General features: G+C 43.9%; 1 protein-coding gene across 1 annotated transcript in view; it reads left to right on the plus strand.

Moving 5' to 3' along the window:
- The window catches only part of NOX4 (NADPH oxidase 4), a 1,243,038-nt gene that overhangs the window by 238,928 nt on the left and 977,377 nt on the right, over nucleotides 1-26,733 (plus strand). The gene's annotated exons all lie outside the window — the stretch shown is intronic.

Genomic DNA, 26,733 nt, shown 5'->3' on the forward strand with positions numbered 1-26,733 from the left:
ACGGTAAGAGCTTCATCAGCGAAGCCATGTTCCGCCAACTCCCAAAAGATCCAGCCATTCCCACATTCAAACTGCTAGAAATATGGGAAATGGACCTGGAAGCACCTAATTCCAAACATCTCCTGCCAAGCAGGTGTATGCTCAAAATCTCCATTGGCAACAAGAGCACAGTCCATAATTGTTGGGTCGTGCGAGACGTCACTGCCGCCTTTTACTTAGGCAGTGACATTCTCAATCGCTTTGCCATTAGTTTGGACCTAATAAACTTCAAAGCTTGGTCCCGATTAGCGGGTAATCCCATGGGCTTTGATGATCCATAAAAAGCATTTAGGTCAGTTCAATTGCTACCTTATGCAGTTGAAATTCAGATCAAAGAGGAAGTCACCATCCCAGAAAGGACCCGACAATTCTCCCTGGAACTGAAAGTTAAAAGAGGACAAAAATTGAAAAACCCTGATGCTTATATACATCTAAATGCTTCTCTCCAACAGCAAGGGTTGGGGGTAAACCCAACACCATTAGTCAACATAGAACATGACACCATTCCAATAGAGGTGGATAACAGCGACTTACAGAGTATTACTCTAGCCGCAGGCACCATCATTGGAATGGCGGTTGATGACCGACATTTCTCCATTGATTTAGGAAATGAACTGTTAGGACAGATCCCCAAGGACTGTTTTGACAGTGACAGTGATGACAACACAACACTAGACAGGATTTTCACCCGGCATGGGGGGAACTTCCTGGTGTACACTTCTTGCCCTTATGGTAAGGAAGATGTGACTTGTGACTTCAGAAGGGATGAGGTGGTTTTCCAGGTCCACGAGGGCTGATTTCCCCACCTGAAGCCGCCAGTCCAAATCAGCACTCTGACCAGGGACTTCTCCACTCAGCTGGAGGAGTCCGCTGAGATAGCCATACCAGAAGTCTTTCCAGGCTTCAGGCAGATGGTGGAAGAGAGAGTCAACCTAGCTGAGGCCTGTGTGACTCTTGAACAGAAGCCAAAGTTGAAACAAGTTTTCTTGGATTTTCATGATCTCTTTGCGGTAGACTCATATGACTGTGGTCGCACCGACATCCACACCACAACAATTCCCACGGACCCTGGAATGACTCCAATGTTTGTGAAGCAATATCGTTTGCCTCTCGCATCCATGGAGACCCTTACTGAAATAATTAAGAACCGTGAGTCCCGGGGAATAATCCGTCCAGTCCACAGCACTTTCAATAATCCGGTGCTGGGAATATTGAAGCCAAACGGCCAGTGGAGACTCTGCGCCGACCTTAGGGAGCTCAACAAACGGGTCCATACTGCCCGATGGCTTCTGCCCTACATTGACCAAGGGCTGGCCCAGATTCAGGGGTCACAGGTATTCACAGCAATAGACCTGACCAATGGATACTGGACCATGCCTGTCAGTAGGGAGGACCAATACAAACTGGCTTTTACCTTTGGGGGCCAGCAGTACACATGGACCCGGACTCCCTTCGGATACCTCAACTCCGGCAATGAATTCAACATTTTCCTACATAAGGCCATGCCCGACCTGGGTGCGGGGGTAACCTGGCTTATGTAGATGATGTCCTCACCAAAAGTTCATCTGTGGAAGAACACATAGCGGAGATCCGTTATGTTCTGACGCAGTTGAGGGCCGCCGGAGCAAAACTTTCCTTTCAGAAAGCACAGTGGTGTAGAACCCCTGTTAATTTCTTGGGGCATGAGATTACTCGTCAGGGTCTCTGTCCCCAAGAAAGGAAAGTGGAAGCACTTCAGAAACTGAAGGATCCCACAACTCTGTGGGAACTAAGGAGCCTCCGTGGACTGACTAATCACAGCAGAAAGTTCATTGAAGGCTACGCAGAGATCACTAGACCCCTGATTCATCTCTTGAAGGGGGGGGTCAAGTGGGAATGGGGTCCAGAACAATCCAAGGCAGTAAGACAACCCAAAAGAAGCCTCTCACAAGCGCCTTGCCTAGCTTACCCTGCCAGAAACAAGGAGTTCTTCCTGGAGACAGGGTTCTCTAATACGTGCTTGACGGCAGTATTATACCAAAAGCATGACAAGGTCAATAAAGTAATCTCCTATGCAAGCAAAACTTTATCCTCTGTGCAGGAAAAGTTCAACGATTGTGAGAAGGCACTCCTGGCAACGGTGTGGGCATTGAAGAATTACCGCCCATTCATCCAGGGGGAACACATCATAGTGGAGACTCCACATCAGCCTCTGCAATACCTCCAAAGTGACAGAATCCGGGCCGGAAATGTGAGTAATTCCCAAATTACTTCCTGGATTCTGTCAATGCAAGGCTTTCCTGTAGAGGTCAGATATGGCCAAAACAAGAAGAGTCCCCTCGCGCAAGGTCTGGCTGACTTGCATGATTGTGCCAGAGAAAACTGTCTCGAGGACAAAAGTCTAAAAATCAAGGACAACATGGAGGCATGCCTTAATTCCCCACACAAAGTCTTTGAAGAAGACAAGTGTGAGGGAATGCCCACTGTCTATGTGGATGGATGCTCGTACCATGTTGACAACAACGGGGAGAAAGAACTGGTGGCCGGCGTAGGGAATGCATGGGTGAAGGAGTCCCTTGAACCCTCGCTGGATACAAAATTGGTCCCCGAAGTAGTCAGGTGGCAGAATTGATGGCTGTGCATCAGGCCATCCTCACTGCTGTCCAACATCAACTCCAGAAACTGGTCATAATCACAGATTCGGATTATGTACGGAACGGGTTCGTGGAGCACCTGGTTAATAGGAAAACCAGAGGCATGTTATGTGCTAATAACAAACCCTTGAAACATGGGAAGTTAATCCAAAATATTGATGATCTGGTCACATCGAATGGGATGACCATCTACTGGAAAAAGATCAAGGGTCATTCCAAAGTAGAGGGACCAGACAAAACTGGAAATGACTTAGCTGATCAACTGGCCAAAACCGGGGCCATCCACAGGGACGTCTTAGAAATAGAGTCCCTGTTGGGGGAAATCCAGGTCACTGCTATCACTAGGTCCCAGACAAATGCTCACAATGATCTTTCAACTGCCCAATGGAGTAAGGAGACCTCTGATGCTGATTTAATTACAGCTCAGAAGGGGGATCCAATTATTGGTAAGTTTTACCAACACCTTGAGGACCCTGAGAACTTTCCCCTGACGGATACCGATTACATTGGGAAAGAGGACCTAAGAGTGTTGATGAAATGTCCAAAAATGTAACGAATCCAAGATGGTTTGCTGGTAAGGAAATCCAAAGCTGGCCACGATCAGTGGGTGGTTCCTACCTCATTCTGAAGCCTGATGTTAAGTCACGCCCATGATGCGGCCACCATCGGTCATAGGGGGTTTCACACAACACTGGAAATCTTAAGAGAGGTTGCATACTGGCCACACATGGGGCAGGACCTCGACCAATACTTGAAGGGGTGTCTTGTGTGTGCACAATTTCAGCCATCATCCCTCACACACCGTGCGCCTCTCCAAAAGAGGGGGATGACACTGCCATGGTCAGATTTGCAAATTGACTTTGTAGGCCCTGTAATTCGCTCGTCTAGAGGAAACAAGTACATGTTGACCGTTACCTGCTTGTTTACCAAGTGGGTGGAATGTCTTCCAGTCCCACACTGCAAGGCAGAAACAGCAGCTGCCCTGATGATTAAGCACATCTTTTCCCATTTTGGTCTACCTCAAAGGATTGAGTCAGACAGAGGTAGCCACTTCACCAGTGAAGTAATGACAAAGATGTGGGAGATACTGGGGTTTAAAAGGAAGCTACACATTGCTTACAGGCCAGCTTCTTCTGGAGCAGTGGAGAGATACAACCGAACCATTGTGAGCATAGTAAAAAAAGTTTGTGGCAGATTCTGGGCCAAGTTGGGATATCCGATTACCTCTGGTCCTAATGGCCATCAGATCTACCCCTTCATCTGCAACTAAAATGTCACCATTTGAGTTGATGACCGGACGCAAGATGGTGCTTCCCCAGCATCTGCTCTACAGGACCCAAGAGCAGACACTGATAAATGCCTCCACAACTCATGAGTATGTGGAGAATTTAAGGAAACACCTGCAGCATGCTTTTGCCTATGCTCAGCGGAATCTAGAAAGATCAGCTGATAGCATGAAAACCCACTACGACCTGAAGACTACCAGGAAGGAATATACTGTGGGGGACCGGGTCTATCTATACAATTTCCAAAGGAACCAGGCCAAACAGCGAAAAATGTTTGCCTACATGGAAGGGACCATTTGAAATTATAGACAAGATCTCCCCTGTAGCGTACAAAATCCGCATCCCCAAAGGTAATTTGGCGGAAGGGGAAGATAAGTGGGTCCATATTAATCAGCTGAAGTGTTGCCATCCCAGGCACACTGTGCAACAACTGGCGGAATCCACTGGAATCCCACAGGGGGCCTCTCCAGAGTAATTCAGTTCCAACCCTAAAATATTCCACATATAGCATATAAAATTCTGTGATTCTTGTATATATATATATATAAGTTCTTGTCTCCTAATTTAAAACAGAAAATGTATATGTTCATATCTTCTGATTTATAAAATGTATATGTTCGCCACACCATTAATAGTGGTGGAAAAATGTCTAGGAATGTGTATTGCCGCTTTGCTTTATCATCCTAGGAGAGATGAAACCATGGAAACTGACCACGGAAGGCGACCTGGGGACCGGGAGCGAAGATCCGAGGGGCCCGGGGTACCGCCCAATCCTCCCATCAGGACCAGCAAGGAGAACTGATTGATCGACTGGAGGGAGGAAAAGATGCTGAACTGTGCCATCTATGGAATTGGAAGAAGAGGCGAACATCCCAGATCTTGCCAGTTCCATCAGGGAAAGGACAGAATGGCCATCACAAGAGGGGGGGTTTGTGGGATGTTTTTACCCATGCATCCAAGCCCTACCATAAAACTGTGCAGTACTGGCATGAAAAACATCATTATGGCCAGAACTCCCCAGAGAGTGCACAGGGAAAACATGAAGAATAGGCTGCCACCCATTTTTGCCTATGTTGTGAGCATGGGAGGACACTGCCTAAAACCACCATTGGGCTACACACACAGTAGCCTGAAACCATTGGGAATGGCAATGCTGATTGCCAAAAAGCAACTCAGAACTGTGGGGAATTTATTTTCTTAATCCCAAAAATGGATGCAATACCGGTACTCGCCACTCTCAGAAAGCCGGCGTTTTAAAACTACCAGACCTTTGTGTAAAACTGAACAAATGAACCGAAACCAGGCCAAGGAAAGACTTGCTAAGAGGTGGACAGAATGTAAAATTATATTCTGAAATGACTTGAAGGAAGTAATTATTTAATGTATATGTAAAAATTGTAAGTTTGATTTAAACTGGGAACTAAAGTGACATTTAGCTGAATTCTGCCTGACAACTACCCCCGACAGGAGAAACCTGCTCAGCCACTCTTCCCAGGCCTAGCTGCATCCTGCTTCCCCACTAAAAGGAGCTGACACCTCTCTGATTAGATTAGGGGAGGGGCACCGGCAGGAGGTTGAACAAAGCCTTGTCCTGGACTCAGGCTAATGTTATATTGGGGGGCCGTAAAGTGGCTTCCTCTTGGGAGAAGTGGGAGGAGAAGTGCCTCTGGGAGCCACCCGAGCTGGAGGCGGGGACAGGCAGAAGCTTCCCCCATGTGCTTTGGAACCTAAACCACATCCATCTGGGCCAGAGCATAATTTTGAAAAGATAGATAACTCATAGTGCGGACTGGTCAAAATTATATAGGTAATATCATTATTCTTGTGATTTTTCTGTGCACGTTTTAAGAGGTGTTAGGACCCTGTGGTGTATTCTGGGGGGTTGCTAGCGGAAAATAGGGTCTCACTCCAAAAGTCTGCATGTTAAAAATCTGACACTTCATCAATTAATGTCAATACCCCTTGCGCACATGTGTGTAATTTTTGGTAAATGTCCGATATTGGTAAACCAGTCAAAAAGCACAAAATGTTGTCATTTTTGAATGCAAGCCCCCAGGAAGATCAGAGGCGGTCAAGCATGGACCATAAGGAATATATAATGTGTACATGTAATTTCAACAAATTGTGTATCTGGGAAATATGTATTTGAGTCAAATATAGATTTGTGGGCAAATTGACCAGGGGAGGATCCTCTGACCCATAAACAGACCTCATCATGATGACAATCCATTTCCTTCCCCCAATCATGGGAGAGGGGAGAATTGGGCCAATGACAAGTAGATAGGGGCAGGCTTAGCTAGGCCCAGGCACACACCCTTTTACAAAACACATAAAAAGAGACTGCTGGGACAGGTAGAGGGATTCATTTCCATTTTCTGTGGGACGCTCTGCCGGGAGACTCCAGACTTCACATCCATCAATCTTCAGAGACGAGAAATTTACTTCAGAACTTAAAGCAAGGGCCTAAACCCACAAACTGAGAACTCTTCTCAGCAGGCCTCAGCATCCTTAAAATCATTTGCAAACTATTCCACAGCCGGGCGAGCTGTCTGAATTATTTGCCAAGAACCTTTGCCAGTACCCAGAAAGCAGTGTTACATCCAGAATACACTTGATTCGGACCGGAAAGCAGACCAGTATCCAGAACCAGAGGCCGCTGTATCCAGAGAGGCTAGACCAGCAGAGCAGAGCTGACCCAGACCGCTGTGAGCAGAACCAGAGATCCAGATCGCTGTGAGCAGAACAGGTGCCTAATTGACCCACCGAGCAGACAGAACCGCCGCCGGACGTGTTGACCAGATCCGTGACGAGGCCTATTTCAAATTTATATTGTGCGTACTTAGCAGAACTTTGCAGAACCAATCTCTTAGTTAAAATAATCTAATTCAAGCTATTTTAACCTAAGTAGAACTGCCTCTTAGAAATCGTGTCATCTGTCATTTTTAAAGCTGCACAACTGTCACCTGTCAATTCTGCAGCTGCAAGCTGTCACCTGTCATTTTGAGTTTTACTTTAAATCCGAAAATCTACCTTTATTAAATCGTCCGTATCTCTGGAACCGTTTGTCCTAGGAACTTTCATTTTAAAGCTGTGATTCTAGGCTTTCCAACGAACCTAGAACCAACTTCCTATTCCCTATACTTTTTCCGCAATCGCGATTTACGCACTCGCGAAATTTACCGCGATTTGCGATTTTGGCTCAACTTCTCCACTTGTCAAAATAGCAGCTCCATTCTTTCCTTTGTTAAAAATCCGTTTGCAACCTGGTAATAACTCATAGAGCATTGCTAAAGTGAGCCTGAGCTAATACCAACAAGCATCTCTTACTCACCCTGAATCTCTAGAGGGAATTAAAATCAGTTAGCACATTTTCCCATCCATTGCCATCACATTTAAAAGCATTTTGGGCCTGTGTTTCAAACTTCTGCCTGTTTCCTCTAAGCTTGCTGGGGGGGGAACTGAATTCCGTATTGTATTTGATTGTATTCCCGAAGACTGTGTGTGTTACTTCCATCTCCTTGCATTGCATATAGGGGTGGGGTGAATTGCCACCAGGGGAAAAGTGATAACATTGTCTTTTGTTGAAGCCATATCAAGTTATTTTCTGTACTGCATTTCATTCATCATTGCGTTTCCTTGAACCATATAAAGCTTTCTTTCCCACCTTATTCTTCTGTAAGTTACCTCTTGCTGATTACTGCTCATATTCACAAGTGTAATATCCATTATCAATTTATTTATAGAAGTGTGATATATATATATATATATATATATATATATATATATATATATATATATATATATATTGTTTATATTTCTCAAATAAACCTTTTAAATTTGCAGAACAGACCTACTTATTGGCTCAGTGGGGTCAGGGGGATTCTAAGAGAGGGGTGTTATATAAGGGTTGTCATCCAGAGTACATGAACTGGACCTAAAAATATATCAATAAGGGTTTCCCTCAGCATCCCAGACTAGGCATTGACTTAGCTGTAGTGTTGAAGGGAAGCCGCTTAACACCTGACAGTGGTATATCTGGAACCTGCTGATGGTCAATCGAACATTTTTGTGCACTGTGTCCACTAGAAAAATGTGTTCCCTATTCTCAACCTTCATTTCTACATAGGGCCCTTTCTGGTCTACGGCAATAGATACTGGTTCCAACCCCTGTCCTGGGCTGTCCTAGTAAAACAATACATCGTCAGATGTAAAGTCGCCAGTGTAATATGCATTCGCCTGATTGTCAAAAATATTTCCATCATTCCTGCTAGTTCCCTGATGTTGATTCTGATTCAGATTTTGATTCTGATTACCCTGGTTATTCTGAAATTGTGGTTGTCTCTGGTTTCTATTCTGTCCTTGTGTTCCCGGGCGACCTCTATTCTGTCTCCTCGGGGAAAGCCCCATTCCGATTCTGGATCTGCGGCATTCTGCTCGCCAGTGGCCTTCTTGTCTACAATAGGCACATTGATTCATTCCTATTGGGCCACCTTGCATGTTGGAAAACTGGGCTCTGGATTGTGCGTTTCCGCCACCTCTATTATTGTTCGCTACTTGCTGCATCAATACTTTTGTTTTCAAATTCCCTTTTTCCCTTATTTCTTTGTCCATATCTGCATTTACTCTATTCTCATAGTACTGGGCCATGTGTAATACTTCACTTTGTGATTTTGCTTGCCATGCACTTTCATTATAAATAAAAATTTTGAATTTTTGGTAATAACCCTCGCACAAACTTATCAACAAACAATCTTTTCCCGGGTTCAGTACTCAAATCTTGACCACTAAAATCTGCAAATACTTCTTCAAATTGATTGAAATAATCAGGTGCACCTTCATCTTTGCCCTGTAAACAAGCAGTTAATTTATCCCAAACTATTCTCTTTTCGGGTACCAAAGTTTTCAATTTATGCACTATTCGCACTGGTAAGGCCAACATGACCGGCGGCAGTTTTTCTCCAGCCTTTCTCTCGCCATCAATTCTAATTAAAATCTCCCGTGTGTCACCTAACATCGTTGCATCATTTATATTTCTAATCTTTTTCAATATATCTAAGGGAAGAATCACGGGAAACAATAAATCAATGTCACTCAATGAAAAACAGAGGAATTAAAAACAGATTCAATTTCTTTATAGAATCCTGATGGATTCTTCCTAATATCAGGGATCGTCTGCCTGATATTGGTTACCTCTTGTCTAGAAAAAGGGACATGCACAAACGGCGCTGTATAATGGGTTTCTATTGTGCGTGCTGGATTTCCTCCAGCGGCAACAATTTCTACTTTCGGGACAAACATGGGAGGCACTTCCCTCATAGGTAGTTGCAAACCTGGTGTTTCTACATTTGCTCCTTTACTAAGCAACAAAGCTAAATCAAGAGAAAAAGCTGTCACCCCAGCGTCAGGTGAAAATGCTCTTTTGTAAATTGTCATTAAATCAGCGGGACAACATGTCATTTTCTTCATACATTCATCTTGCAAATACTCAACCATGACTTGTAATACCTTTCTCTGCATTTCTGTTGTATACTGACTGAACGTATCAAGCACTTCAATTGGGGAAATGGCGGCATCTGAAATCCGTCTAAGCGCATCTCGCGTACAAATCCTTATCTCTTCACTAACAGGTTTCAACGGTGGAAGAAATTGCTGGACATATGACATATGCTGTTTATCTTTCTTCCTTATTTCTCTATGCAATTGATCAAGATTGTACTTAATCTCAAACACTCGGCCTACATGTTCTCGTACTTTCGACGCATTATCCCGCAAACGAGAAAGAACAACCAAATCACACGACCCTTGCGGTGCCAATGTGTCCATTAAATCACTCTATTTTTTCACAAGATAATCCCCCATGCAGTCCAACCATATCTGCTGTTCACCAAGGCCTCTATAATCAGATATGGAACATGCACAGTTGCTTCATTGCCACCTTCAATATACGTTTCTGCCCAAATTCTCAGCTCCTCTTTCCTGTCATTGCTAACTGTACTACGAGTCACTCTACCGCTTCCTTGCGCAGGCCCCATCTCTGTAGAATTGCCTACAATAGCGTCTGACTCATGCTCAGAAGGCGGTGGAGGAAATCGTGTCACAGGGGGAGGAGATGGGGCTGAGGGAACTACGGGAATGGAAGGTACAAATGGAGGAGGTGCAACTGGGTCAGTACTACTTTGAGATTAATTTCTTCGCTCATTCAAGATTTTGTTTATTAACTCAGCTGATGTATGCAAATCTGATTGGCGGGATGTATGCAACTCTTTTTGTGGATATATGTTCTGTACTCCTAATTGGAAAGCTTTGTCCATTCTCCTAAAGCCCTCTGTCTGTTGATGCTGATCAAGCTATAATGCTTTTTCTGCATTTGTTTTATGTCTACGTGCATGTTTCACTCTACTTCTCAAACGGACATTAGCTTCCTTCCTCTAGTCACTTATGAGGTCAAACGCCGCTGGTCGGGCCTTCTTACGTAGTAGTGCTGATTCTAGGTGTTCTATACGTTCTAATTCAAAACTCTCATTATTAGGCCACTGCAAGTCTTCTAAATGTTTGGTTTGCCTATGCCAAATCGCATTAAACATTATTGCCCCTACGCCATACTTCACATACATTTCAAATGCCGGCGACCCTGCGGGTGGCGCGACCTGGCCAGTTTCCAAAGATTGTCTATCGCAGTGGAAAAATCCCACTAGACAGGAAGACAATTTCCCAGGCATAATGAATCCTTACCCTTCTCTTACCCTGGGCGTTTGATCTTGCAAGAGCAACACTCGATCAATATCAGGATGTTTTAAGAATCGGGGCACGACTCACTTGATCAATCAATTTGTCACTCAGGATGCAATTCTTCCGTATACAGACGCAACCAAGAATCGTTGTGACTGCGTGTCTGGCTCAATCTGCCTTGTTTCAGGACCCTTGCCTCGATGCTCTCTGGGTGCTGCTTGTCGATCAGGGATTGGCTGTGTACAGATCTGCAAAGGAGTCTCTCATCAATTCTACAGGGGTGCCCCGAACACCTTTCGATCCTGGCTCGACGGCTTCGTCCTTGACTCATTTTTGCCTTCTTCACACTGAACGTATGCGATGGAGCAAAAGGGGGAGGGTCCTTATTCGGACACCATATATGCTAGGCCGGGAAGACCGCTCATATGGAAATTAAGTCACAATCACCATATGCTAGTGACACGACAGACACGAGGTTCACTTTCCAAACAAGTCTGGTTCATTTCAAAGTATTCTCAGTCGGCCGACTGGGGTCTAACGTCTCGCAACGTGTTTACCCATACCTCGTGAGACGCAAGAGAGTGAGCAATGCTCAAGCAACAATATTTATACATGACATACAATCTTCTAGAAGGCAATTCAAACCGCCCATAATGTATCTTTTATGCTAGGGTTCGATGATTGACAATCATGACAATTATGACATGTTATGACAAGTCCTTATTCAGTCTAAATATACTTATTCTAGCAACAGTAGCAGAGACAGTTCTTTGTTATGGAGAACATAGAGCTCTTAGTACAGCATGAATATCATGTTCGTAGGAGAGAGACATTCTTTAGCATGTTATCTGTTCGTTTCTATTCATGTGCCAAGGCCAGACAGTTCTGAGGCAGAAAATACCAGTCTCCATGAAGGAGTACCGCTAGAAGGAATATAATTCTTGCTTTAACTGCCTATTGCTACAGAGTTTGCAAGACAGGCAAGACAGGCTGGCACCTGGGCCGCTGATTAGATGCAGTTTCTGCTTGCTTCCAAGGATGTCGTGAGGGAGGAAAACAATGTATTTCTGTATCGTCTGACATTCCTGTCTGTGTTGGACTTTCAGTATTCAGGCTGTGGCCTTGCACCGTGCATGAGCTTGAAGTATAGAATACATTTTTGCAAAGCAGTTTTACAGAAAAGGAAAAAAGCAAATGGCGGATATTTCACAAAATGGACGCCCTCTGGTTACAGTGACGATTCCGTGCTGGCGATGTTTGTCATATCATGCGATTGGTTTATGGCCAACATAATATACATACTATACATACTATAGGGTCGTTTCTAGACTAACACCATTGTGTAGTAATGTCATGACAAGGGGACTTCCATCTTGTATGTGGCAGCTTATGTCACATGTTGCATGTTGCTTCTGTGACTGTCTCTTCCTGAAGAGGAACAAGACAGGAGCGCAGATGACACTGGGGCAGTGGGAGAGCGCCAAGTTCGAGCTTCCACGTTCCCTCTAATAAATCCTCCCCATGCCAGCCTGTACCTGGGAGAGGGGTGCCACTTTGTGTATTATCAGGCCCAATCAATGCGCAGACATATATGGTGTAGTGTATATATCTGCAATTATTGCAACAGACGACTTCTAATCGTCCTCGTGCAGGCCTCATGAGCATGGATCAAGTGTTAGAAGACGCATTTGTGACTCCACTCTTTATCTGGGAACATGAGGCGAGGCACCCTTCTTTCTTGTACAAATCTCCCCTCTGTACCCTTCTCTACTCCACATTCTCGTCTGCTGTGCACACTTTTCTCCAAAGTCCCTTCCCTGCACCCCACACCAAGTCACTCCTCTGACACACTGCCCTCTGCACTTTCTCACTTGTCTGTACTTCTCTCTCATTTGCAAAACCCTTTCTGCCCTACACCACTCTCCCTGTGTTCTGGTCTTTCCTGCACTCCTCTCTCCCCTGCACACAGTGGTCACCCTGTGCTGCAAACCATCCCTATCTTTCATCTGCACTCCGTTCTTGATCCCATCTCTCCCCTCCTTTGCTCCTCTCTTTTTCTGTCCTCTGCACCCTTTTTCACTTTGCAGTCCTACACTCTACTGCACCCCAGTCCCTCGCTTCCCATTCCCCAATGGCCAGCACCCCACAACTCTCATCTACACTTACTCAGCACTTTCTCCTCAGTCTTCAGAGCACCCACTATATCCTGGCTTACATTTCACAGGTTTTCTCTTGCACGCCTTGCATGACCAACAACTCCATATTGCTTCTCAGAATAAGCTGGAACAGGCATGCCAGATCCATGACCTTAAAAGGACCCATTGATACCTGCAAGCATTAACTCTTAGGAAATAGTCAGGAGCATTGATATTTGGAAGGGGGGACAGACACAGAAGTCACTAAATCCACATACTGCCGAGGCTCTACACCCAAAATCTGATTGCACTACGACCACTCAAGTACGCTGACAGAAACAGCCAGGCTGAATAAAACAGGGTGAAGCTTAACCAAGACCTGCAGAAAATTGGCGCTTGATTTCTTTTAAGAGATATGCAGGATAGGCACCAACAAATGGTTTATTTTGGGCAGGGACAGAGTTCAGGTCTGTGCTGGTAATAGTTTGTTTTATGGAATATGAGAACACTTTGGTCATAGCGCTTCATGATAGATGCTTTCAGCTTCTAGGCAATGTAATAACAGGTATTATTACCCTCATTTGAACAGCACTCAATGTATGAAAGGTTAAGTGGACCCTGCTGCTGGGTTTGAACTAGCGAAATACAGGCAGCCCTCATATCAGAGACCAAGCTTTAGGTGTGGTACCATCCAAACAACAAGCAGGTGTGAGTTGGTGGGAAGAGGTGGAGGGGTGTGCCTTAAGTGAGGCCTACTGATATTAGAGTATACACAAGTGTTTTCCCTTGCCTACCTTAGACATTACTATGGAAAAGAGCACACATCCCACGTAGCGGCCCTTCTTGAGATTGGCTCATCCTCATTTTACTTTATATGGTTACATAAGTATTTTGTATACAATGTCAGGCCATCTCAGGCAGTGTCTGCACTATGCAAGCCAGGCCTGGGGTACAGTGACATCTTGGAGAAAATCCAGTCTTTGCCAGATAGTGTGATCCTGGCCGAATCGTGTGACCCCCCCCCCTGTGCATTATTTTCTTTATATGTTTACTTGGGATCACCTAGAAGTGACTCAGTTGGCAGTGTACACTATATGTATAATATACAAGCTTCCCATGGAACGCTATGCCACCAACACTGAGAGATGAACCCTCCTTCATAGCCTTCCGCTTCAAAGTCAAATCCTGGCTTCACTCCATAACACCTCCCACCTAAGGACTCCTTTTCAACCAGACACAGACTGCTTATTTTGTAAATCTTTCCACCACAGCTTGTCACCGCCTCCAACCTGTAAATCTCTGAACACTCATGTACATTTTCTTTTTGTACAATCTCAATGCACTTTTTGTAATCTCCACTCCCATACACACTGTAATCTTATATATACTTGTACATTATCTCTACTGCACCTTTCTCTCTATTTACCATATAAGTAACCATGTACTTACCATGTATGTAACCATCTCCATAAATTAAGCGCCTAGCTACCTCAGGGTTCAGCGCGCTATATAAGCAAATAAACTAAACTAAACTAAACTAAACTAAAAGTGTGTCACATTGCAAACTGATCAGGGCATCCTGGCCTCTTAATGTTGCATTGAAACATTAAGAGGACAGGATTCCCTGATCAGTTTTGCAATGCGGCGCGCGTGTTTAGAAACGATATCTGACATTGGCACAGCCGCACATTCCCTCCAATAAATCCTCCCCATGCCACCCTGCACCTGGGAGAGGAGGGGGGGCACTTGACTGACTTACCTTATGGTAGCTGCTGCCTGCTGAGCCTGTTCTCACTCGAATACACACATGCTGTCACGAGTATAGAGTCACTGCAGCATGCGTCGCTGCCTGACTCTCCTTCGTTCTGAAAAAGAAGGCTGAGGCTGCGCAGCAGTGTACTGCACAAGCAGGGCACGTGCAGTTTGTTTATTCCCCGGCCTGGGCATGTTCATTATTTATTTTTATTTATTTATTATGTGCAGGCCAGCAGAAGTTGCAGACAGTCTACTGTAGGCTTGCAAAAGTAAAAGTAGACTCTACTTACATGTCGTATTTTACAGCAGATACACAAATAATCTGGGGTGGATAAAAGCTATTAAATCCCCCCACTTAAAATTGTGGGGGGGATTTCTCCCCCCTCACATCTCCCCATGTCCTACGCCCATGCTCATGTCTATACAATGTGCTGCTATACAGGCAGACTATCTGTCTGAGTGAGATGGGTTCCTTACCCCTACATTTCAGAATATGTTTGGATGCACTCTCATGGACTCCCTACAACCGCCTAACATCGATTAAAGTGGAGCATGAAGAAATGGAGTGTCAATAGTCAGCCATTGGGAGCATGAGGTTTCTGATGAGCGGAAATTATACGTGTGATTCTCCAGACAGGCTAGCGGTTTTGATTACCTCTGGATGTGTTTACTATTTGTATATATATATTATATTTTTTATATATTTTATATATATATTTTTTTTATTTATAACACGCACAATAGACCTGGAGGCATGATGGCGCAGACAAGACCTATAACCTGATGATCAAAGAAAAGGCTATAGATGGATGTGGCGCACTTTTAATTGGCGTGGGAGTAGACGACTGACAGCTCTTTATTAATAGCCTTTAACTATACACTGTAACTTGCACTTCTGAAGAATCTTAAATTACATTTGTGCAAAGTCCAAGGGAGACTCAAAATGAGAACCCTTGGGCAGAAGTGTCACTGATTTAATTTGATTTTTATTTATATAGCGCTATACGTCAAAGTGCTTTACAGAAATAAAATAAACGGTACAATTCATGAAAAACAAACTGAGAAAGACAAATTAACAAGCAAGCAAGTGAATTTTAAGGCATGAGAGGAAAGCAGGTAAAGAAGAGAGTGTAGAAAGAGGGAGAGGATGTGCTTTCCAATGTTTGTGTGCTTTGCGGAAACTGGTGGAACAGGGTTCTCCTGAATTGCCACAAAACTTTGGAGCTTGATCCCAAAGGAACTACGAACCACAGAATATCACCTAAAGTTCAGAAAATTGCTAAAAAGATGTCTCTTTAACTAACCGAGCTAAATAGAAAACATCATCAAAGGGAAACTGTCAACACATCACAATAGAAACACCAAAAATAACTGAAACCTGATGAACAGAAACGGGCCCACTCAAAGAAATAAAGCACTGTACAGCAAATCACCATAGAATAATATGAACTTGACGGATGAACATAACCTTGAAACAAAAGGATACAGACTGCTTGCCACTAACCCTACTAAAAACTCAATAATATTCTGCATAATCACCCCGAAGCACTGAACAGATCACACTCATAATTCCACTATTGCAAAAAAAAAACGAAAACCACCACAAACTACACAGAACCCACAACACTCGACAGGAAACAAAAACAATCACATCCAAATCCCTGCAACAGCACATAACCTCTGCCAACTAAAAACAAACCAGCACACAGTGACTGGTCTTTCCGAACTGAAGCTACCAACAGCACATCAAAGCTCTCTTGCGCTTTTCCCTCTCAATCCCACTAACTAAGCCCTCCAAGCCCTCCTTCCTTTTCGGATCCAGCAGAGCGCCTGGAGACCATGAAAATGGCAGCGGTGCTCAGTATAAATCAACATAAGATAATACATATTATTTTTTATGAGTGTTCTATTGGTTAATGAAAACCTTTAACACAATATGTTTCTTCATTTCAGAAACTAACAAAAGAGTACATAACATGTTTCTCCCTAACAGATAAAAATTGTCCATTTCCTCACATTAAGAATTTAAAGGGTAGTATCATTTTTGGTTCATCACAGAGACCAAATCTAAGAACACACAGATTAATTGTAAAATACAACACCTCCAATGTATCATGAAACAGTTTTACGTTGAAACAAACAATAGATTATCAATTTAAAAGCTTCATAATTTCTCGCCACACATCGAAAAAGAGTAACATTCATAACCAAGTTGTCCACTGCATATGATAAAGACCTGAATGGACTTGTACAAATAAAATTCATGTCCTGCACCAGTCTTGTGTAGCCTTTTTCATAAACCAGTATTCGTTGTGTACAATCAGTTAGTAAATGCCGGCTTGTCTCAGGCTCAGAGCCGCATATTTATTTATTTATTTATTTTTTACATTTGTAAAGCAGGCATCAAGGTACAGGGTGCATACCCCACGAAGGTGCTCTTTATAAGGGAGCTTGAGCCAAGCACCTCTATTAGCTAAAGTAGGAAGCTGATTCAGCCTTAAGTGCATTATAAATCGTGTCACATTGTCATTCTGTAGATTTCTTACATAAGCATAGGCTTATTATCAACTCTGCGTTGCTGCCATTTAATGACTGATGGTGCTATTTCAGCCAGAATAAACATTCTAGATAGGACTAAACTAGTCAAGATGGGGCCCACCTGATTCTGGATGAACGTGGAGAACTTGCCATATCTCCTTATAATTCGATCCTTGCAATAAAGGGACAAATGTCCGAGACGCAAAATTAACACGCGTGTTGTGCGCAATCATTCTCAGCCCTTTAAATGCAACCTAAGTTAATATTTAAAGTCTGTTTGACCAGTTCACAAAACATGCTCTTCCAATTGTATGTGTGCGATTTAATCACTGATGTCATTTCTAATGCAGTAATGTGTTTTTGTGTTGTTACCTCCCACACAATGAATTATCAACGCCGACCTAAAATCAACTATTGCTGAAAAGAGAACCATTTATTACTTGCCATCTCTAATTCATCGCTTTAAGTAAACTACTCGACTTGGATTACGAAGTGGGACTCAGCTTTGAATTTGGAAAAAAACAATGTCAAATGTGAGACCAGCAGCCGGAATAATGAACTCACTGCGAAGCAAACCTGACACAATACATGTGCACTGAGGGCAGAGGCGTGGGGTGGGAAGGGCAGGAGGTTAGCCTGACCAATTGACAGGTGGATTTATTGAAGAATAGGCCCCAGCTCAGAAAGTCACAACACATTTGGAGGAGATGTCAATGTCCTCAACGCTTCGGAGGCTTCTGGGATTTCCAAGCTCAAAGACAAGGCCACACAATAACAAACGGGCATCCGAGCAAACAGCGGGGGAGTTGGCAATGCCAAGAGTCAGGCCGTCAAACTTCAAAACTAAACTCTGCGACCATCCAAATCAACATCAAGTAGCACATATGCATACATTTTTATTAATTGCACAATGTAATTAACTGATTGCTAGTGTGCTTAACACGATTTAAAATGAACAGCACCATAATGACTGAAGAACATACACAAAAAGATATTTAAATGGGTAAAAAGTGTGCACGCGAAGAGAGAAAATATTCCTAGTGCACCATCACGTAAACACACTATCGCCCCGTAGGTGGTAAAACAAGCAAAATCATCTATGCTTTGCAAGTTTCCCCTCTCCTGCTGGAAAACCGACAGCGTTTCCACCCACATCACATTTGGAAGCAGGTGCATAGGCTTGCATAATCATACACACAGCCTCCTTTTTACACCATGAAAGAGCTGGTAGACTCCATGGGGGTTCCGTGTACTGTTGGGTGCCATGTTTCTACATGGTGGCATTCCTTACTGAACTCTGAGATCCGCAGTGATACAATGGCACTGTGTGCCAGTGGCAGAACATGACCTTGAAACCAGGGAACTGCCTGGATCCCCCGCCATGTAGGTGCAACGTAATCACTATACAGCAGAGCAGGCTTTGCAGATGGTCACTGATGCGATCCGGGTGTCCACCCTGGCAGACATTACAGTGTAATCAAAACGAGGCTATAAGTAGAATAACTGAACTATCACTGTTACCTTTTAAGGTAAAAGAGAAAGAGTGTAGCTTTCCATGCCCATATCAGATTAGATGACACATATTAAGCCATGTCACATTGCTCACAGGTGTATTTGTTTCTCTTGTAAAGTGTTTCTGTAGTACCTGGTGGAAACCTCCTCTTGTTATTTTTTAAATTTAACATATCTGTCTCATATTATTAATTCCACTGTGAAAATATATATGCACTTTGCAGATATATTCTTTTTCTTTAACAGCTCTGGATCGCCATCACTAAATGGGTTTTAATTTCAGCACATTTATGCTACAATTCAATTGCTATACAGTATGATATGAAAGTTTATCTATATAGCGCCTATACACACTGGGCCTCATTACAACGTAGGCGGCCGCGGAATGAACGGTGCCGGTAAGGGACCGGCACTGTTCATTCCGGGCAGCCACATTACGAGGTCTTTAGTGGGTCCTGCTAAGGACGTCTGGTCAGACCAGGCGTCTTTAGCGGGACCCGCTAGCATACCAGGATGCTAACAACGGACCCGTCATTAACAGGCCTTTGGTTAGCATCCTCCCCATTCCCATTGAGCCCTATGGGGGCTCAAATTGGAATGGGGATGTACCAGGTCCGGGTCCCGAGAATGGGAATTACCGGGCCCACCAATGTCGGCATGGCCCAGTAATTCCCTATTTCTTGAACCCTGTACCCGGTTTGGGGGTAGCTATGCCGTTAAAGGTGCCATGGCTACCTCCAAACTCCTAATGAGGCCCACTGTGTTTCAAAGTGCTTTGTAGTGCACACATTTGGTGTTAAGTACTGTGCTTCAAGTTTTTTTCTACCTTGACCCCTGGTGTTCAGCATTGCAAATCAAGAGTGTAAATAACCTTTGAATCTATTGTGTAAAGACTGGCGACCACCCACCCCTATACGTAAGTGTACTAAACGCCAGAGTTCTTATTAAGCAGGAAGGACTCTTCTGTGTTAATGCTACAAAGGCCTGTCACACTCTTCTCCAGGTGTGCTGCTTGGGGAGAACTCCTATTTAATCACATTGCACATATTTCTCTAGAAGCTCTTTAACAGAAGACCAAGGGGAAACCATATTGCCGTGCTATGCATTTTTATGAAGCCATTAAAACATGTTGACCTTCATGGCAAGCTACAAGTACAGTACGTGTGAGCGAGTTTTGTACCCAACTCTTTTTTTTGGTAGCCGAATTGGATACATTAGTCACAGATCTCGAGGCTGGTGTGGCATCAAGCTATCTGCAATATTGGTTGTGCACAGACTTTGAGATGCTGTTTATCATTTCACGAATAGGTGGCTCCTTGACATTCAACAGGGGTGAAAGCACCCACAATTGTATGCACTGTCCCTGGCCACATATGCACTGCTGCAACTGGGAAGGGAGTGTGACAATGACATGCGTTCAAGTACATAGGCATCCAGAAGCCTGTAACTCTCTGTAGTAATGGTGGCTTTGCGGTTAAAGGTCTGCCGGGCATTATTTTGTTTTTAAATTATTTATTTATTCATTTATGCAGGAAGAAACTATTCTGTTCTGATCGCAAAAGAACATACAATAGATAAGAATAGATAAGAAATCAGATTTGACGGCATCAATGTGCTTATTACAGTGGAATGAGTTTGACATTCTGACCAGGTTGTGGGGGAGAGTAAATGGAACAGTCCCTTGGGGACAATACATGGGTGGACATACATAGATAAAGGGCAAACAGCATAGACATTTTTAAGTGTAAGTAGGGGGTATGGCCAGCTGTCTTTGATGGATGAAGTGCTATAGTGGATGCAGTGGAAAGCGAGGGAAAGGGTAGAGGTGAGGGAAAAATGTTAGCTAGCAGGCAGATGAGAGGTAGGTTAAGAGGGTAACTCGGAGACGGGGAGGTAGGCTTTTAATTTGATTTTGAATAAATCATTGTGGACTGTTTGTCGGATGTCCAGGGGAAGAGAATTCCATGCAAGTGGAGCAAGAAGAGAGAAAGAGTGGATGCAATAGGAAGCACAGGCAGGGCGAGGAGCCACACGGGTAGTATGATAGGTAGGTCAGAAGGACATAGACTCTTATTAGACATTTCACTGGTGAGTTTTATTAAAGGAAAATAATAATGCCTGTCTTTCCCTATTCTACTACGCGTCCCTACCTAACAAAGCTAGCTATTGTGCTCATCAGTTGTCAGTGAATGTCTTTAAATGAAATCTGTCCACCGTCCGACTCTATCTGACCCTACCACTATTTGTAGCAATGTCTCCCTTCTCCTAAGGTTTCTTGACTTCTCTTTAAAGCACTTCTAAATATATGATTTTCCAGTTCAAACAGTTCCTTGATTGTTGTCTTAGACTTTTGATTCTTCTCTGATCCTTTTCTACAGGGATTGATTCTCCTCCTATGGTAAACTTATCCGAGGATAATATTTTCCTTCTGGGCTATTTCCTGTTTTCTTGAATATTTAGTTTTCTTTGTTTTGCACTTTATCTGTATCTTGTTTTCTGAGTTCCAACTTGTTCTCAGGTTTCCTGTTTAGAACCATTTTTTTTACCTCACTCGGTATTCCTGGTATGAATCTTTATGAATGGGATTATTCCCAGAACAATTCTCTTTCACTTCTCTTTGTATTGAATGTACAACACGTTCTTCTAAACCATGACGAGAATGAACAGTCCAACAATGGTTCTCATTTAGTCTTGTTATGATTTCTCTCTCTTGGATGCGATGAGTATGAGCATCCCAGTAATGATTCTCATTCACTCTGGTTATGTTTGCCCTCCCTTAACTCTGACAAGCATGAGCATTCCAGTAACTGTTCTCATTCACTCTTGTTATGTTTGCTCTCCCTTTACTGTGAAGAGTATGAGTGTTCCAACAATGGCTCTCATTCACTCTTGTTATGGCCTCTCTCTCTTATAACTGTGACTATTATGGAGTATGAACATTCCAGTAATGATTCTAATTCACTCTTGTTACGTTCTCTCTTTCTTGACTGTGACCAGTATGTACATTCCAATTTTTCATTCACTCTTGTCAGGTTTTTCTCTCCCTTGACTGTGACGAGGGTGAGGGTTCCAAAATATTTCTCACTCACTCTTCTGTCTGGTCTTAGGACCTTGTTCTCTCATAACTGTGATCAGTATTAGTGTTCCTAGAATATGTCTCATCCATTCTTCTTTCCGGTCTTACGACCATGTCTCTTCCGTACCTGAGATGAGTATGAGTGGTTCAAGAATGTCTCTCATTCACTCTTCTTTCTGGGTTCTTGTTAGGGTTAACGCCACCAGGGTTTTTGTTCAGTAAGGAACGGCTTCTCCTCTTCCCAATCTGAGTCTCTTGCTCTTTCGCCAGCCTCTCTCCTCTACGCTCATCATGGGTGGCGATCCGATACCTCGGGTCTCAGCTTTTTCCAAGACGGTCGTGTCAAGATGGATTCAGCATAGTTACTTATGATATATGACAGGTTATTTATAACACACTTAATACCCAGAAGTTTCTAAGCATGGACCCGAGGATTGAACCTGATGTGCTTTGTGTCATCTTTCTTCCAAGGTGAGCATGTTGTCCTCCCAAGACTTGCACCTCTGGTCCACCTTAGGCTGTTCTCTGTTTCTTTCTCGCTCCTCGCTTCGGCATACCACATGTCCATTTTTGACTCTGCTGGCTTCCTGGTTACCGACAGTAACACACCTGGACCCTCTCAGACTCTGGTCTCTGCATGACACCGCACGTCTTGCCTCGCCTTCCCTCTCAAGCCGGTGTCTCTGCCCTTTTGAAACTTGCAGGATCTTCCTTCATTTCACCAGGCTCCTCCACCTTACGGACTGAAGTAGACATGGGACTTCCCCTGCGAACAGGTTTGGTCCCTTTTCTCTTTCTCTGGTCGGTTCTCTTCTCCTCCATACATCTTCTACTTCGTCCCAGTGGACTGGGAGTTAAAAAAGGGATCATCCGTTTCATGACAGCAATAACACATTCTGACCTTCTCTTCACAGATTTTCTCATCAGAAAGGCTTAAAGGTGTTATTTTACAAAGTACTGTCGGGAGTTCCGTCTGGGAACGGTAGTCCTTGTCCCCACAGGGGGAGTCTCTCCCGGTAAGGTCCCACTTGCCTCTGCCCCTAGGCAGGGTATTCTGGAGTGGGCTCACCTCCCTGGCCTCACAGGGGGGGCTCTCACTTGGGGAGTGTTAGGGAGAATTGTCATTTCTGTGCTAATTTCTTCCCACCTTCGAGACCCCCAGCTCTTTTGCTGGTCTTAGGACTTTATAATTTTAACTCCTGAGTGAGCGGGATCTTTTTCTCACTCTCTCATGTGTTTTTCCCTAACCAGCATTTTATGTTTTGACTGTTTTTGGAGTCTGACAAACTCCATAGGCATCCACCTTTTGTATAGTGACACACAGCACCCTCAGTGTAGTGTCACTGAGAAATCCTTTGGATTTTTCTTAAGGTTTAAATCCCTTTTCTTGGGTGAACTACTGTTCCCTGGAATAGTAAGGTGAAATTGATCTTACGTACCTTTTTAATTTGTAGGTCCGGCACACACCATCTTATGTGGAGTGCTGAGGGCTTACCTAGTAGCCCCTTATCCTTCTTTGTCATTTAACATTTGTTGTTACCCTCACTACTTTAAATGCCTGGTAGCAGTAGTTTACTTTTTACTACCAGAGTACATTTCTACCACAGGCGAAACCCTTAGCTGCAGTACAGCACCCTTCTTTTTTCACCATTTTCTGTTTGTGAGGTCTTTCTTGGCTTTTATTTTGTGCGTTTAGACAGGTTTGAACACTTTGTGTGTTTTGCCTTTGGCGGGCTTCAGTCCTGAAACCCACTTCTGGCTCCAGTGTGTCTGGAAGGACAGTAAGTGAGGGAGGGTCCCAAAACTACCCTATCCTTTGTCTCTAGGTGTGCCTGAACGAAACCAGTCCTGATTAGCTGGCTGGCTGTCCGGGAAGGACAGCCACCCTGCTGGGTAATTGATAGCCTAGGGCTGTGAATGAATGAGAATAAGCTTTAAAGGCCAGGTTCTTGGGACTACAGGCAGAGTCGACCACTGGAAGAAACATCTGAAGAAAAAACTGTGAAGAGAAGCCTGCTGCAACCTCCTGTTCCTCAAAGTGTGTGTTGAAGCCCTGCTGCTGTGCTGACCTCCTTTTTCAAATCAACAGAGAAGCTCCAGACGGAATGACTTCTCCCCTTGGGCTGGTAGGACCAATTAGCCCTGAGAAAAACTCCACTTTGGCACAACCCCCGACTTGCTGTGCTTCGCCAGTGCTGAAGAGGCCCAAAGCCAGGGGTTGAGAGGCCATAACAGAGTGCAACGTCTGCCGCGGATCGAATCTGGCCAAAAGCTCCAGAAGCCTCGGAGGACCCTCCACAAGCAGGAAATCCTGATCCAGAGTCCCCTCACCAGAGTCCAGGACCGAGGGCACAAGGAAAGTCCAGCCAGAGATATTCGTTCTGCATCAGTGCTGTTTGTGAGGCGTTGAAACCCAGAAGAGCTGCTGAATCAAAGAAGATCCATAGTTGCCAAAGTCCTTTCCCAAGTACTGCCGCAGGAGCCCATCAGACGTCCTCTCTCTTGTCCCGACTACTGAGGCTCAGGGACAAGGGTCTGCTTGGCTGTAGCAAGACAAATCCAGCTGGACCAATTTCTTCAAACCAGAGGTACTTTGAGGCCTTGGGGTACTTACCTTATTGCCTTAAGTCATGCTTTCTCACTAGAGAAGTGCACTTGCTTAACTTTTGGAGTTGATTACAACTCCCCTTGCACAGGCTTAATAGCTTGCGTTCCTTCAGTGCTCTTTTTGAACTCTGACTTTGTGAAAGATTTTCATACAAGAAGTACATCAGAACTTTCAACTGTGTCCAATTGACTTTGGATGTCTTGGCTCCTTAAAGGCACCCTTCTAATCTATTGACTTCGGCATTGTTTGCCCTACATAGGTTGTACTTTGTTGAACACTTTTACTGCTGGGAAAGTCTTACCTAGATTTAATTAGAGGATTCAAAATGTCTTCCTGTTTAAGAAAGTGTGTTCTAACGTTTCTATTTCCTAACACTTCCTTCCTGAAACCCAGAGTCTAAAAAGTATATTGGTGTTTAAGATAAATGCAATACTATCCTTGTTATTGAAGTCACTTCAGGGTGTAGGAGAAATGTATTAGCATCCCCAAAGAGTATTCTCCAACTTTATTGACTTTGTAAAGTGATTCCAAAGTTTGCTTGACTGTTTCAAACTATTGCCTTTTTAAAGAATGCTTAACTAAACCGTATATGTAAATAAATATCTATGTATAACTGAATCCTTGAGTGTAAGTGTTACTTGGTTACTTGTATTGACTGATTTCATCTGTACAGCTCTACTGCTCACATTTACCCCGCTTGAGATAGACCTGACTGCTCAGTCACACTACCAACTTGTGTAGTACAGGCCTATACCAACAGGTGGGTTACCTAATACCAAGCAGATAGGTATTGTGTAGTCGCACACAGTGTGACTGCACCAATTCCTACCTAATAGGGAGAAGGGACAAATTCCTGTGAATCATCCAGGGATGCTGGAGAGAATGAAGGAGTTACCCTTAAAGGCCATAAGTGGGGATCAGAATCCCCTTGGGAGTAAGTCGACGGTTGCTCAATTCTATTTTCATCCTATCACAGAGGAGATTTTACAAAAAAGTTATTGAAAAGTTAAAACCCACCTGGTGTAAAGGGACTCTTGTTCTTCCTTGATAATAAAAACTTGTCCCCCTCCTCCTATAAAGGCAATTTGCAGATGTTTTAACACCTCATTGTGTGAAGACAGGGTTCCAGATAACCTGAAACAAACCATGGTCATGCCCATACTGAAAAAAGCTGGTCTTGCTAGGGATAACCCTTTGAATTACCACCCCATATCTAACACCCTGTTTTTGCTAAAATTATTGGATAAGGTGGCATACCGTCAGATCTTGGAACACCTAAATCTGCACCCTATCCTGAATTCACATCAATCAGGCTTCAGGCGGAGCTTTACAACTGAGATGTCCCTTCTCGAGCTAAAGTCAAAATTGCTGGATCGCCTAGATAAAGGGTCTCTCTCCCTGCTAATTTTGCTCAACCAGTCAGTGGCGTTTGATTTGATCAATCATTCAGTATTGATGTCTAGACTGTCTGAGGTGGCTAATTTTTCATCTCTGGCGGTTTCATGGTTTACATCCTTTTTGGAGAATAGACACAGTACAGTCTGCTCGGAAATAACAGAGGCCTCGTACATTCCGGTTCTTTTTGGGGTACCACAAGGAGCAAGTACGTCCCCATGCTTATGCAACATTTTGATGGCTCCTTTCTTCTCTGATTTAGAGGCAGAGGGGATTATGTTCTCGAACTACACGGACAACACCCAATGTGTTGTCACGCTCTCAGGCTGTCACTCGCGGGACGAACTTGAGCTGAACAGAGTCTTTGACCTCATTGAGAAATGGATGCTTAACAACAACTTGGCTTTAAACAAAAGTAAAACTGAACTCATGATAGTGGGTAGTTCAGCTGCACTTATCAAGCTGGATAGTAAATGTTGCTCCTTCAGACTAGCTGTTGGACATATTATTCCTGTGCCCAAACTCAAGATTCTGGTGGTGATTCTCGATCAGTCGCTATCCATGGGTCCTCATGTCACTAGCGTAGTTTCTGCATCAGCATATTACGTTAAATTGCTTTATCATCTCAGGCCTCTCATTACACAGTCTAGTTCAGAAACAATCGCCAGAGCTATCATTGGGGCCAAAGTGGATTATTGTGGTAGCCTACTGATCGGCCTTGGCAAGCGAGATGCTCATAGGCTTCAGATTAAAACAGGGCAGTAAGAGTTGTGATGTGCCTGACTCGAAGGGATCACGTTAAGGAGGCTAGCCGGTCGCTTCATTGGCTACCCATTGAAGCACGTGTCAAGTTTAGGATTCTAGCCATAACATTCAAATGTAGATATGTATGCCTTCATATCTGCAAGATTCCATCATTGACCAAGTCAATGGGCCTCATTACGAGTTTGGAGGCAGCCATGCCCTTGTTTGGTGCCTCCAAACTTGGGTCCGGGTCCGTGGTCCCTGAATGGGGAAATACCGGGCC

Source organism: Ambystoma mexicanum, chromosome 7q (genome assembly GCF_040938575.1).
Source record: "Ambystoma mexicanum isolate Mex_15411 chromosome 7q, UKY_AmexF1_1, whole genome shotgun sequence".
In the NCBI taxonomy this organism is placed as follows: Eukaryota; Metazoa; Chordata; class Amphibia; order Caudata; family Ambystomatidae; genus Ambystoma; species Ambystoma mexicanum.